A 15574-nucleotide genomic window follows, 5' to 3' on the forward strand; every position below is an offset into this window, starting at 1 on the left:
CATTGTGAGGAATATCGATGTTTAGTGAATCTTAAACCAAGGTACATCTTCAACTTTTTATCAGTTTGCTAATCCGTATCTGTAATACATATCGAGGCAATATTTTCTTCATGAGGGACCTAACAGTTGGGTACTCTAATCATGTTGATTCGCCCCTATGTAAAGATATCTTTTCTGGCACCATAGACCCTTTATATGAAGGAAAATGAACTAAAGCAAGCTAGTACCCTTCTGGTTGTTAGGGATTTGGTTGGCAATGGCCGTTCCTTAAATTTAGTATAGAAATTCCTACATTGCGCCATCAGACTGTACAATACTTTACCTTCCGGGTCCTGAACATTCAGTTTTCCACTTGACTTGATAATTGACTTGAAGTAATGTTGTGAATCTTTAACAGCTTTGTTTTTGTCTTTGCACATTGGTGATGATTTTAATGAAATCTGTAACAAATGGTATGTACATTTGATGAAGAAATATGTAATAATAGTGATAAATAAAGTAAATAAGATTTTTTTTTAGAAAATATAATGCTTGATTTGAGTTATTTCATACTTTAACATTCTATATTGCATCGTCAACGTGAATACTTTTACCATCATCACGTACTACTTTATGTCATACACACATAGACAGATGGATTGCGTTTGCAGTGACCTCAATGCGTAGTCACTCGTTGAGATGATCTTTTGCGTTCAGTGGGACGAAAACATGCAATTTGTAGAACAATTTTGCTCATATGTCCCTTCGGGACACTTACTCTCTACCATTCTTTGTCCTCTGCGAGACATTAGACTGCGATGCATTTGTCTAGCCACCCATCAATAGTCGATTTAGTATTTCCCAGATTCGAAAGCAATCGTCTTCCTGGGTGGATTCGATTAGCTTTTGGATCGACGTTTAGCAAGGATGTGCAATTTGCAGGCTATAAAGAACTAGTCAGATGGGAGAAATATAACTCATCGTCCTCCCTAAAGAGCCCGTTCACCACGACTGAATGGCTATTTTACAGTTCTTGAGTTCAAGGAAGTTGACAAATTCGTTTGTCAGCAACTTTATCTGCGATCGTTGCTTATATTTTTGCTGCCTGTGCTTCGATTGCCGCCTGACAAAGGTGTGTGTATGGCAATATTAGCGGTGCAGACAGACGACAGAATCAGATAATAATCACAACACGGTGTTAGCGTAAGCTAATGAAATTGTAAATAAGGCCTGAACTTCGTCAAGCAGCAAAGGTTCTTCTATAAACATCTAAATCCTATGTTATTGCGAAAAGCACTCATTTGCCCGAACCGTCATATCTACAAAATAACAAGTTGAAAATCACACGAGCGGACTGCCTATATGACGATATTTCATCCCCTTAACATGTTAGAATATCTTTCCAGCGTTTCGGCTTGGTAAGAACAAAAAAAAAAGACCTGATGAAACATCAGCACCTTTGGTATGATAAGTATTAAATAACAGAAAACATGTCTACAAAAATCACAGCAAAACTACAGTGAATCATAATTTCCAATAACCATAAACTTAATCAACTACATCTCTGTCAAATGATTATTTGTTTGGCTGCAATGTCAGTAATGCTGATAATAAGAGAACAATCTAAATAAAGATTTGCAAGTCTTCGAAAAAAATTGCTCACCTTCTCCTGAAGCCTTTAAGATGTCTTGGTAGCTGTCTCCAGATCCCGTTTTCCGGAGGGTTTGGTTTCCTACCTGTGAAGAAAACGCTAGTAGAGAGGTCCAGAAAGAACCTCAAGAAAAAATCCACATGATATCCGCACGTTTCAGACGCCGTCAGGAAGATTCTCGTACACTTTAAGAGACCCTAACGCGAATAACCGACACGCAGACTCGTACATTGGGCAGTATGCTTGGCGGAATGGAGGAACGGTCCATTTGTAAGGTAGAGATGCTCAATAATTTATAATCCTAGTCCTCGATTTTGTGATAATCTGATTATCATTGGCAGGATAGGCTGATAAGAAGGCGAGGCCAGCGCTAATTAACAGGAAAGCCGGATAATTAGATTATTGATTATAAGTAATTCACACTGTGTTGACTCGTGTTAGAGCATTAGCAGTTTTAACCTCTATAATAGTAAAATACAAAACACAATCATTCGTTTGTCTGTATAAAGACAATCATATTTTGTGGAAATAAGATTCCTATTTGTTTTCTATACCAGACACAACATAACAAGAACTTGAATTTGTACTCAATATAATTGGCTATATCTATGACAATCTCATGGAATATTTAATAGCTCTTTAACAATACAGACAACATCGTCGCTAGCAGTTTTTCCTGCATAGTAAAAGCATTTAAAAAAAAATTCTGGTCAATATTAAAGTCATGTGCTTTAAGGTAGATTGTGCGATATAATTACTGATACTATTATCAACCAATAAAAGTGAATGATTAATGATGCTCCTCGATAAAATCATGTCATGTAATTACAGATCACAAGGGAAACCTGTAATGACATTTATTCAAGCAATATATTCTGTGTCCTTGTAAACACAGGGACCGTAAGATTCTAGGCAAGAAAAGCAGGTTAGATATAGATCACTCCTCAGCATATCAAGTTCGGATTGATTAATTTAACGGGGGCAATGCTATTCATCGTGGCGGAGACAGGTTGTCGGTTGTAGTCACAATGTAGGCAGCCCATGAGAATATCATTACCTCCCCCTAAATAGACATCAGTTGAGCCTTTGTTGAGCCACGAGCGAATAGTAGATCACGACAAGGGTCGATGCGATGAAGCGCATATATCTGCAGGGGGGGGGGGGGGGGGTTAAGGAAGAAGTACAAGATGGTGAATGCGTTGTATGATAGAGTCAATGCACTGCCAAAACTTATTTTTCCTTCTAGAAAGAAAATATTTCTGTCAGCAGGAATATTATTCTGTATACAAGAATCCCTGTATTGATTAAGCACAAACAAGAACCCCTGTTTTGAGCACAAACAAGAATCCATGTTTTGAGCACAAACAAGAATTACATCCAATAAATCTTTCCTAAATTAACTTAAACCAAAAAAAGTTCAATAAAATAATTCTAGTGGAATCAAATTTTCAAGAAAAAAAACTTATGAGAAGAATCTGTAAGAATACAAATTTGACCAAAAAAAAAAAAACTTATATCACGCCAGCGAAAGCAATTTTTCTTATTTTTCTAGAAAATTCTTATTTGAAAAAAAACATGCTAGAAAAATTTTCCTGATCTTTCTTGGTTTAAGTTAACTGAAGAAAAAAATTATTTGGTGTAAGAATTGAGATAGACAAGACTTCCCAGAAGGTATCTTGAATTTTCTTGTTTTTCCTTTGTATAAGAAAATCTTTCTCAACATAAGAAATCAAGAAAGATAAGAAAAAAAAAATGTTTGGTAGTATGGGGACTATCAATATTGTGAAGAACAGTATTTAAACCGAAATTTCCAACAAAGAAATCACATATCGACTAAACCATACTTGGGACTGAGGAAGAAGTAGAAGATGGTGAATTCGTTGTACGAAGTAGTCAGTGAAGACTAACAATAGTGTGAAGAATGGTATTTGAACCGAAGTTTCCAACAATGGAATCACATATCGACTAAACTTAACGATACTTTGAGAAGGAATGGCTCCATCTTTACTCGGCGAGCAGTTGATCAAATGTAGCAGGTGATTTATTGAGTCGTCTGTCTCTATTCAGCAATGGCATCTACCATTTACAGGATTATCAGGGGTAGACATGGTCCTTAAAATTCCGATGAATCTTGGAGCCCGAAGGGAAGCAAATAAAAAGAAAGCAAGGTTTGTAAAATCTGCTAAAAATCTTGTTTTCATAATCAAGAGAAAATATATATTTTCGAAGACATTCATGATCAGAAAACAAACTATATCGCTTCTTACACTTAATGTGAAATCAGTTTACCCCAGATGTATGCCTATCTAAATCTCGTTTGGTTCAGTAGATGGTTTTAGCATGCAAAATTCAAGACCCCATCAGTTAGAACAGCATGAAATCGATCCGTCCTAAATTACAAATGTCCGTGATTCTTGGTTCGTAAGGTGATAATGTCGTTATATCCGTGTCACTTCTCGAATCGTTCATCATAAATCGTCCACACACCACGCTTGGCTTGTGTTGTGACACGTTAGAAGCCAAGGGTACATTGTATAACATGTTTATCACAGGAGTTCAGATTCTGAAGACCTTGTTTAAGGGACAGAGTGGGGCTCCGTAATTGTCTGAGATGTATTGCTGTAGACGTAGTGATAGATAGTCGTAAGGTTAACAACCTTTTCCACTTAGACCAGTGAGGGTACTCAGCGCACATTACCATTTAAGCCATTCCTTCAACTTATCAGCGTTGTAATCATCCTTGGAACTTTTTGGGGCAATGTCAATCTTTTCAAGGCCACTAGACCAAGTACATTATGTATTCACCTATCTTTGAACTGAACCTACCTGTATTATCTGGCTGTCGGTACCTTTCATCGATTGAGTACGGCGTATTACCCACTGCACTTCTGTGTTTAATCGTTTCAGGCTCATTAAAAAGGGATCCGGGGTCCCGGTTATGGCAGCTAGGGAGATTAGCAGTCGAAGGGAGCCCCAAATCTATGCTCAGTAAATGGAAATGTGTATTTGGATTGAAAAAAAAAATTGAAAAAAAAGTTCGTAACCACAGTTTAGGTGATGGTGATCATGATATAGAAATTGATACGAATGAACAAGAATTGCGATCAACATTGAAGATATATATATACAGCATAATTTTTTCAGAAGACGATTAAGAGTACAGAAAATTGGTGACTCAAATAAATAATCTTTTGAAACCTTTCTATGAAATTCTAACACGAGCGATTAATCCTAATGATCAGGTCGTCTCTTATTTATGATGCAATTTTTTTTTTTTTTTCATGAAATCGGACATAATGAATTTTTTCCATTTCAAAGCTCTTTCATGACGCTCTCTCAAGATCCTTTCTCGTACCGCCTGTGTCGATACAACGGCAACGCCGATGATCAAGACAAATCGTTGGTCAAAGAAATGTATTCTTCTGATCGTATCTTACCCGAATGGATCGCAATCACTAAGAGCAGCAAATGGATAAATCATGTAAAGGGATCTTACCAAAAGGAAATTGGTATAATCAATGACAGTTTGTGGGGGCAATTTCCTCATTATGCCATTATTCTTTTGTAAGACTATTTTGTAGATGGCATAGATACTGCTGCAGACACCAAGCACGCATTCTTCCAAATTGCGTCTCCTATGTGTTCCAGCAAATCCATCAACAGACTTTATTTATTCTTTGGTGAGCTGTAGCAGTTGCAAATAATGAAAGCGTATTCAAAGGATAAAACAGTTGCATACTGGTAGTGAAAACATAGCGTACTGTATATTGCATAGTTGTCCTATTCTGCGGATTATGAGGGCCGTATCCAACATACATGTATCACATCAACAGAGAGGCGTGAAAAGTCTGAATCAGCCTCATAGCTTCCAACAGTAGGTAGTCTAAACGTTTTGTGCAGTCAGTTTTGTATTGACGTGAATTTTTTTTTTAAATCCAATCGTTAAATCAATGCACTCTTTTCCAACAATATACAGATACTTCATGACTCCACGACGAGCACATTTGGCACAGCATTTAAAATGATTTTGACCTTTTTCTATCGACAATTATTAGACGCCCGTCATATGACTGACTTAGATCCTCCCGTACGTGCCAAGTGGCACATCGGGCAGCAAGCTTCCTCCATTCAGTGCGGTTTGGGCCAGGACTTCTGTCTTATGCGCCTTAGTTAAATATTCATTGCACGCAGCTATTGTCCATTGAAGACGCAGTTACCGTATCTTTCCATTTCACCCATAGGCCTCTCTGTTGGATAGAGCCCACATACTGTGCTGAAGGACACGACTGGGGTTGACTTTTCACCGGGTTCACTTGCTCACAATCAGCTAACAGATGTTAACGTGTGGTCCTGCCAGATCTTTTCTTAGTCACTGACGAAAGATAGCGGATGCTTTCCGAAACATCTGACTGTTTCTTTCCAGTTGCTTGTCATGAGTAACTATTTTTGGCGTATATTCAAGTGAGACCAAAATTGTGATTATCTGGAGTATTGCCATCGTTGTGCTCGAAAATATTCGATTGTATTAAAAAAGATATAAATCTTTTTTTTTAAATGACAAGGCAAAGGCCATGCTTTAGATGGATAGATATGATATTTTGTTGAAAATCTACATAATTACACATTTTTTTAGATTGTAACACTTTCAAAACTTTTACAGAAGCAAAAGAAGTCTAATAGATATTTAAAATCTTGAATGATGTAATAAACAAGCAAAGATTTAATCCTGTAAATCAGGACTTTGGGGTAAATTAGCTCGGCTCAGCTTTCCGGACGCCATAAATCCATATTCATTAGTTTTTCTCGACTTCCTATCTACGTGACATTGTGTCGCCGGCAAAATTGAAATAAGCGGGGTCAATTCAATTAATTTGTAGTCGACCCGCAGGCAAACTTAATGTACGCTTCCCTTAAGCATTAAGATAATTCAATTTCCATTGATAATAAATATGAGCCTAATCATTAGAAGCTACACCGCGGTGCTAGCACCACTTAGATGCCCGATTTGCGGGTGATGTTATCGGTTATGTATGGTACCTTTTAGTCACCTCTAGATCTACCTTGACACCTCCATAAAACTTTGCCAAATCTGAGTCATTTGAGAGTCTAGTCAGAGTTTTGGTATAAAACCTGCCAGATCTTTTCCTTAGTCATGGATGCTGTCTGAAACGTCTCATTGTTTCAAAATTTTATTCAGTTGCTTGAGTAACTATTTTTGGCGTATCTTATCAGTACCTAGATGTCCTTAACCTTCATCAACTGAGTCATTTGAGTTTTGTAGCATTTTCTTTTTACCAGGATACGTAGTTAAGGAGTTTGAGAAATTTGTTTTCTGTTCATGGTTAAAATAGTTTTGCTTTGCTTAAAAGAAGGAGCGAGCTTGGTCTTAATGTGATGCCCGGGTCACATTTCCAGACCGGGGCCCAGCTGAGCTGTTTTTTCGGAAAATTGTGGTATACAAGACAACAAAACACCAAAACGCACAAACCGTTTTAAAGGCAATTAAAGCACTATTAGGGAACCAAGAAAAAAAGGAAATAAGAAAAATACTGAAATCTTTATTGTACTACATTTCTTAACACTGTCTAGCACATTTGTGTAATATTTCATACTTTAAGCATTTCAAAACCGTGAAAAAACATGTCAAACGATGATCCCCTTAGTTTCGCGAGCCTACAATAACCGCGGTGACCATTTTCAGTGAGTTCTTACATTGCAACGAAGTCATATTTTGGCCTCATGGACGTCGCTATACATTGTGATAGTGTTGTTTGAAAATAATCATGAGGAGAAATGTCTTACTAACTACACTCTCAAAATCCGATTTTCGGACCATACGATTGCTTGGGTTGCCTTTAAGAAGAATAGTCTTGATCACATTTTGTATATATATATTCCTTGATAGATTTTCTGTTCCCACAAACAGCCAGGCTGGGCCTCGGTTGGGAAATGTGGCTATGGCATAAGTCAGAGTGGCTCTGCATCTGGACCTGGGGATTGAGAGTTTCAATCCTACCGTCGATCATTTGACTTGCACGTTGCTACTTGGGTTGCTTTCAGTTCTAATGGTTTCAGCACGTCAATAGCCTCCTCCTAAGGGGTTGTGTAAAGTAGAATTCGGCAAAAAAGGATGGATAATTGAGCAGGATAGAGAGCCCACAACAAGGGTAAAATCTCCCCTTGAAAACGAAAAACTATCCTGGCAATTCATCATTATCTTCGCCGAGAAGATTATGTTTTCGGTTACTCCAGCTGTAGGGCGGGTCTGTGGGTATGTTGTGCAAAGGAAGGTCAAGTTCAAATATCATTTACCTGGCGTTTTTCAACAGTACTGCAGCGGAATTTGTGTTTGTATGTAGGCGAAAAAAGTGACGGAAACGTTGATGGATCTTCATGATTTTTATTCCTATATTTCAGCACCGGCGTAATAAATTAAGTGGAGACTAAGGCGTTAAGTCAAAGGATCCACACCTCGAGCACGATCAAGAGGCAAACGTATCTGGTATACTGGTAAAGCTATCAGCAACAGTAGGTAACCCATTGTCAGTGGATCAAACCTTTATCTCGGTCTTACGCATCTTGCTCTTTCCAAAATACGAATGAGTGTATAACCCTTTGAGACAGTTTGCCAATATATGATGCGAACAATATGTAATCTAATTAGGCAAGTACTTAAGAGATTTTAGGAAATGTCAGATTGGAATGACTGTTCAGACATTCGTCGGTAGATGTCGTTGTTGTCCATATCACGGCCATCTACATCTGAGTGACGTGTTCTCACGGTCGTATCAAAGGTTATACACCGTGGAAGATGCAGCTGAGCCCCCTAGCGATACGCTGAAGTAGTTCTTTTTCTCTACCGATCTAACATTCTCCCGCCTTTCAACCATCGGTTGCAGAGAACAACAACAATAGGATATACTATCCTCGCAACTGTTAAAAGAAAAGAAACTTGAATGTTTAATTTTCCGTAAATTTCAAAAACACATGCATTTAGAATATTCCGTTTCCAGATATTTTTAAAGTAGTATCATTCAACATATTCAACGATATATTACATTACATTTGCATGGATACTTTCTTCAAGGAAAACGATGCCATTTCTTTCAAGTTCTTGTTCTCTGCGGAATGGCGGTAATTAAAACGGTACCTTAACTAACCGTCTCCTTGAATTTTTAGCGGTTTCGTGTCAGTGAATAAACTGCTTTTTTTCAATGGACCACATAACCATTGAGATTATCATATATGTACATTGATTAAAAGTCTTTCATTCAGAAATTGACAGACGTTTTGTTAAAAAATTACCCTCGATTCTCAGTCAGACAAAATAAGTCTTATCATCTCAAAGGTTATGTGGTCTTTAAAAAAAAGTTCAAAGTACTTAATAAGTTGCGTTTTATCAACTGCATGACATTATATCAGTTTCCAAGGTCTCAAGTGCGTCATTTAACATTTAAGACTCACAAACGTTTTCGCAATGATTGCCGATAACATAACATCTGACATTTCGACATTTCAGAGCTCCACATGTAGCGCTAGCAACCGTTAAGGTTCACTGATGTTTTCTAGAAACTGCAGTAATGCCCAAGGTTACATGACGCCATATGTTGAAGACGCCCCCTTGCGAGTCTGTGATGCAAAGTTTGAAATTAATATCTTAGTCCATCTATTTTGCACATGACCAACAGATGGACATGTTTTAAAGTGTCAATAAAAACTTGTAACTAAAGTGTCAATAAAAACTTGTAACTACTGCATGTCAAACACGATGGAAGACGAAACACATTTTATTTATTCAAGTTGCCCCTTCCACGATCAAGAAAGAATGGCGCTGTTTAATTAATGAAGAGGCCATCAAATTCCATCCAAATGTCTCCACGTTTACAGACAAAAAGAAAATTTCTACTCTCGTCTTAACATCACAAAACCCACATTACAGAAAAAGTGGGATCATTCGTCTTCCACTAGTGCACTGTTTCGGAAAAAGAAGTCAAACTCAAATTTGATAGAATTTAGTGTTAGTATCATGACTAGAATAGTCACATGCTGTATTGGTATCAATTGTCTGCCCGTCCTTTCATGTTACATGTACTAGCAATTAGCTTACGGGCACGAACTTGCATCAAACTTATTATTATTATTATTATTGCTGATATCCAGTTGAATTGTATTTCTATTCAATCTAAAGTATTACTACTTTTTATCCTTTACACCAAGCGCGCTTTTTGTATGTTTGTATATGTCTTGACCTAGAATAACCTATTATTACCGCCGATAGGACAAGAAAATCATTTAGACGTTTTCTCCAAGTCGTATCGTTCAACGTTGCAACTTGTTCTGAGACAAATTGAAGTCGCTCTCACCATACATGCCATTACTTTTGCATGGATAATTCATTAAAGCAAAACGATGGCATCTATTCAGGTTCTATGGAGAATGAAGGTAGTTGAAACCGTACCGTAACTTATCGTCTTCTGCAAAGTTAAAAAGTTCGTGGCATTACAGAAACCGCTTGTCTTATTGCAGGACGTCCATTATCTTTTATATGACAGAGAATGTATCTACGCTGGATATAGTATTCAATATCCTTTTCTTACGCTATTCAATTTGCTTTATTATCCATCACTCAATGTATGTTTCACCATTTCAAATATGATATCAGATTCCTCCAGATACATACTTAAGTGACATTATGTGATAGCCTGAATATTATCACCGGTGTCAAATTTCAAGTTTCAAAGGCATGTCCATTTTCACTTTCATCTTCGTACCAATAATACATCCTTATATTTGCTCGCATCAACAATTCGATAGGCCGCAGCGACGCCGCCAGCGTGCCGCGGGTACAGTGAGAGAGGGGATTTACAAATCTGTGTGCAACGAGGCGTTTTAAAATCAAGCTGCAGAAAAATAAAATTATATAGATATAAAAAGATATGAAAGAGGTGCTGAATGTCCAGAATTATCTTAGATTATTCAACATTGTGACCAATTAGTTTATTATGGCCTGTAATTTGCAAAGATGTTGTGAAGCTTTTAGATACTTGGTATTTCCAGAGAGTTACTCACATGTTGCCTTTGCTAGCTGTTGGGGGCAGTTGAATGGAGCTTTTACGATTTTCAAAACAGCTCAGTGGGTTCTTTCGTGTGTCAAAGGTTCTTGGGTAAGTAAGCACTCTTACCTTGACCTAAAAAAACATACATGACTTGTACATACGCAGTACATGTTAAAAAGCACTCAACTATCTTCGAATTGCTTTTAGAAGTTGGTGACGCACACACAGGCAAACTCTCATGAGACACTAGCTGTTTGCTTTAGGTCCTTGTCAATTATGAAACATAGACTCGTAGTCGAAAGCTACAATGAGCTCAACGGTGTAATGTAGACTTGATCAAGTCCCCTTACGGCTTGTTTCCTGTAAGAGATCCTTTACCATTTGACAGAAGCAAAGAAGCCTTGTCGAACGAAGTGATGTATTGCACGTTATTTTTCTTCGCCTATACAATTATGCTCAATACTGCGTCGTTTGAGTTCAACTCGGAAGTAAAGATTGCTCGCTCATTTATTTGCACCCACGAAATAGAGAACGATGATGTCCATCTATTCAGTTGAAGTTCAATTTCCGTATGCAATCTTGTCTAAAGCCAAACGGCAAGTTTTGGCTCTTGTGGCGCTACATTCGCCGCTTAATCACATTCATGTGCTTCGTAAAGAATGAGGGTTTTACCGTCGTTCAATGACACAGGGGGCCGCTCTCTTTATACCGTTCGGAGCCAGGGGATTGCCACGGCCACGATTTGACCATCAACATTTTTGGCTTGTCAACCTAAGGTAATGATCAGCAATTCTTCTTGCCATTGCCAAACCTTTGGCAACTTAAGAAGTGCAGTATGTGTGCAACGTTTAACTAGCCTTGGGTTTGATATATAAAAGTAGTATAGTCTATTCCATCGGGTGCTCTCGGTCGGGTGCAAAAGGGATTAGACGTACGCGTGAATCAGATACCTTACAAATTGTATCAAGGTATCTATTATACCTTAGTAAAGAACAGGTCAATAAACTATTGGCCTGTGTAGTGTGTTCACAATGTGGGGCAATATAACGTGTTATATCTGAAAATATGGCAGAAAAGCATCGCAATAAAGTTTCCAAGGACCCTGGAGCTCCGTCGCGCTTATACAAAGTAGTGTGTATTTAATCAACTCATGCGGTGTTGTGAATTGCACGTTAGGTATCTCATGAGTACCCACGCTTGGTCATGTACAATGCTGCAATCTGTAGGTATGATATACATGATTAACTCTCAGTAAATTGGACTGCTGTTTGGTTACGATATATCTTTGTAGACCAGCCCTCAAGGTTGATTAGTTTACCTTTTTAAAGTCAGGGTGTGGAAAATTGCTTATATGACCATGGGAATTGCAAATTGCTTTTGAATTGGTTTCTTCGGATGTGGGCTTATAGGGTTAACATCATTTAGCTCTACGATAGGAAGAATTTTTTCAAATAAAAATGATCGTGAAAACTAAAAATAAGTACAATTTATAAATCCAGATTGCTCCAGAGTTAAAGAGAATTGTTAAGGTATGTAAATACCCATAGGAAATACTTCATCAAAATAGATATTAAGATACCTAAATTTATGAAAAACATAGTACGAAGAAGAAGAGTATCAAAAATGTGCTTCTGGTGTTTTTCTCACAAATGACCTCACTTTAGCTGGCTTATTCTTTTATTTGATCAATAGTAGGATCAGCACTTTTATTTTATTTCCTTTCGCTCAAAGAATGCTATCACAATTTTGTACGGCATTACATGTATGTATTTTCAAAGTTCTCTGGTAGTTCATTAGAAAACAAATCATCTTTGCACACCAATTGTACCATACAAAGCAAGAAACATAATTTAAATAGATGAGACATAATGCCCATCGATTGAATTGAAGTTCAACATTAACTGAAATGACCTACTTAAAAGGCTGTTTCTTTTACGACAGAGTCTTAAGTAAACGAGTTGTCGTTCAAGAATTCCTCCATTTTATATGTATTTTTACAAGAGGCTCTGAAGCTAAAATCTCGTTACGGCAGTCCGTTTTGTCATCATCTGCATTTTTATTGGATTGGAACCACCAAAAAACTTTAAATTGATGCTTCATACGTCTTAATGTTTACGAGGGACTACACATTATCAGCTAAACACTAATTTATTTGGGTAATACTATGAGGTGTAATGTAATCAAGAGCTCAGGGTATCAGCTGGTAGATAGCCCTAATGTACACCAATTGCCGATCGTAACTCTACCCTAGATCGTTTCGACCAAACCAATTAAATACATTCACGCGAATGACTGTAGAATGTGCAATCATTCTAACTATCAACTGCCATTCCCACCACACAAGGTCAGTCTCAGGGCCTATAGGGGCACTGCGGGGGCGTGGCAAGGGCAGATTGTTGAGCACAAATGCCGAGTGCTTGTCGCGTAATCTGTTTACCTGTACGTAATACAGAATAAAAAAGACTATTTTTTACATAACCAAGAGATTTGTTCCACCGATGTTTCGGTGACCATCTGTCCAATTCTGACTGGTTCACATCACACTGCGGCACACGTGTTGCCGCTTATACATATTAATGAGATGCAATCCCAAATGCAATCCCAAACGCAAATTATTCACATATATACAATCACAGGGTAATTTGCGTTTGGGATTGCATCTTATTGATATGTATAAGCGGCAATACCTGTGCTGCTTTGCTATATGAAATTGCATAATTCATAATTGCCATGAAGAATGTGACAGATGGTCACCGAAACGTCGGTGGAATAAATCTCTTGGATATGTAAAAACGAGCCTTTTTTATTCAGTGACTTACCAACCTGATGAAACTATTCACGGATGTACGTAATACATTTTTTTATTTCAGTCAGTTGGCAATGTCTACAATAGGACGATGCTAAACAAAATTTGGTTGAATTGGCGAATGAGCTGTTACTAACAGTGTTAGTTTGGAAGTTATTCACGAGTTTTTCGTCCCCATCACACCAACATTGACCAAAGTGCAAGATGGCGGGGTACAAGTCTTAAAAACACTATAGAAGACATGAACTCTCGGAAAGAGTTTACTTAGTCCGAGCGAGCAGCGATGAAATGATGGTGATTATAGTGCTTATTTCTACTTTGCTCCAATTCTAAAGGCTTACAATCACAATACCGTAATAGAAACTAGGGTACATAGACAGTTGCAACCATATGCTAACAGCAGGAAGGTGTATCGATGAAGATTTCTGATACTACAATACCTAATCAGGAGACACGGTTTTTAAAAACTCTAAGCTCGCACTTCGTTAATTAATTCTAACCATGCCGAATTGAGTGATAGAATACTACCTGGCCTGCTTTCAAGCTAAATAGCTGAGGTGAACAAAACGTATAGATAAGCAGTTTATAGATCATTTTCAAGACGTTTAAAGACTCCTGACGTTTAGACCTTTGCTTCTGACGACGATCCAGGGGGAGGGGGCAACCTTGAAATCACATGTATAAAACAAAATAAGAAGTTCAGTCCGAAGATATGTACCTTAACATTCTCGCGAAATGGCAGCTCATTTCATCAAATTGCTATAATAAAACTGGCATTAATTTTTTACTCATCATAGTTAGCCTGGTCCCAGTCTCTAGGGGTCGACTTAGGTGTGTTTTACCGGGCCCAGTCTGCTTTATTGAACCGTTTCTGATAGCTTTTCTACTTCGGCTACCACCTACTTCCGCCACCGCCCTAGATTTAATCCAAGGCCGTAAACCAACACCCCGAGCGGGCTAAGCTGTCTGGGCGGGCGGGGGTCACTCCCAGCGCCGTAGAGATATCGGGGAGCCCCCGAGGGTATGGTTTCCAGGCTACATCATAGCATGAGGCCAAACATGCCTAGCAGATAACTGAGCATTCTTGCGTTGACGATGAGTCTCCGTAATTGATTTTCGACAGAACGCCCATGAGTCGGACTAAAGGCTTTATCTGTCGGTTTTGCCAGCACCGGATAATCTCACAGGCGTCAGTCGTCGTGATATATGATGAAAACAAGAATTCGCAATCTGAAAATAATTTCATCAGGTTGGTAGAACATAGAATTTTGGATATTAGCCTCCGTTGCAGACCTTCCCACTAGCGTTTTCATTTGGGGGGGGGGCGTATATGATTGAGCCCCCGTATCTGCTTTGGCCCCGTATCTGCTTGGTATCCTGGTAATTGCTGTGCAACACTAACATGAATTTTCTAGGTTGTTTTCAAAATTGAAACCACATTCGGAGGGCATACAGCTATGCGACTCGATTACAAGTAGGTCATTGTTAACTTTCGAACATACAACTGACAATATTTTCCATAACCTTATAACAACCAATAGCTACACATGCCCTAGAAATGTGTGGAGTATTTTATTTGCTTGCCATCAGCCATATTGATTACAACTTCTTGTCTGAAATGTTATGAGAATTTTGCAAAAACACCAGAAGTCATGATAAGTTGGTTGCACGTATTAGTCATAAAATCGCTGTTTTAGGTTAAAAATATTCATCAACTTAAAATTCTTGACATCCTATGTACAATATATACTAAACAAAAAGATTGGACGTATCATATACATCAGGACAGGATTCCTTATTCGCGTAAAATAATGCATGGTTATCATATGACTGAAACTGTGCTAAGCTGCCATTAACAAAAGCTCTAAAAGGCCTGGGCAAAGACTCCATTGAGACATTGACGTCTCATGAATCGAGGTAGGTCTTGTTTGAGACAGATTGCGCCACATGATCGATAGTGGTGATAAAGCGTGGCTCATCGCTAACTGTCTAGTCATCGCGTCTAAAATTTTAATTTATTTTTGTCAAGTGCACAATACCATCCACTCTCTAAAGGCCTCTGGTATAGTAACGTTTTAAATT

The sequence above is a fragment of the Branchiostoma lanceolatum genome, chromosome 12 (assembly GCF_035083965.1).
Source record: "Branchiostoma lanceolatum isolate klBraLanc5 chromosome 12, klBraLanc5.hap2, whole genome shotgun sequence".
Lineage (NCBI taxonomy): Eukaryota > Metazoa > Chordata > Leptocardii > Amphioxiformes > Branchiostomatidae > Branchiostoma > Branchiostoma lanceolatum.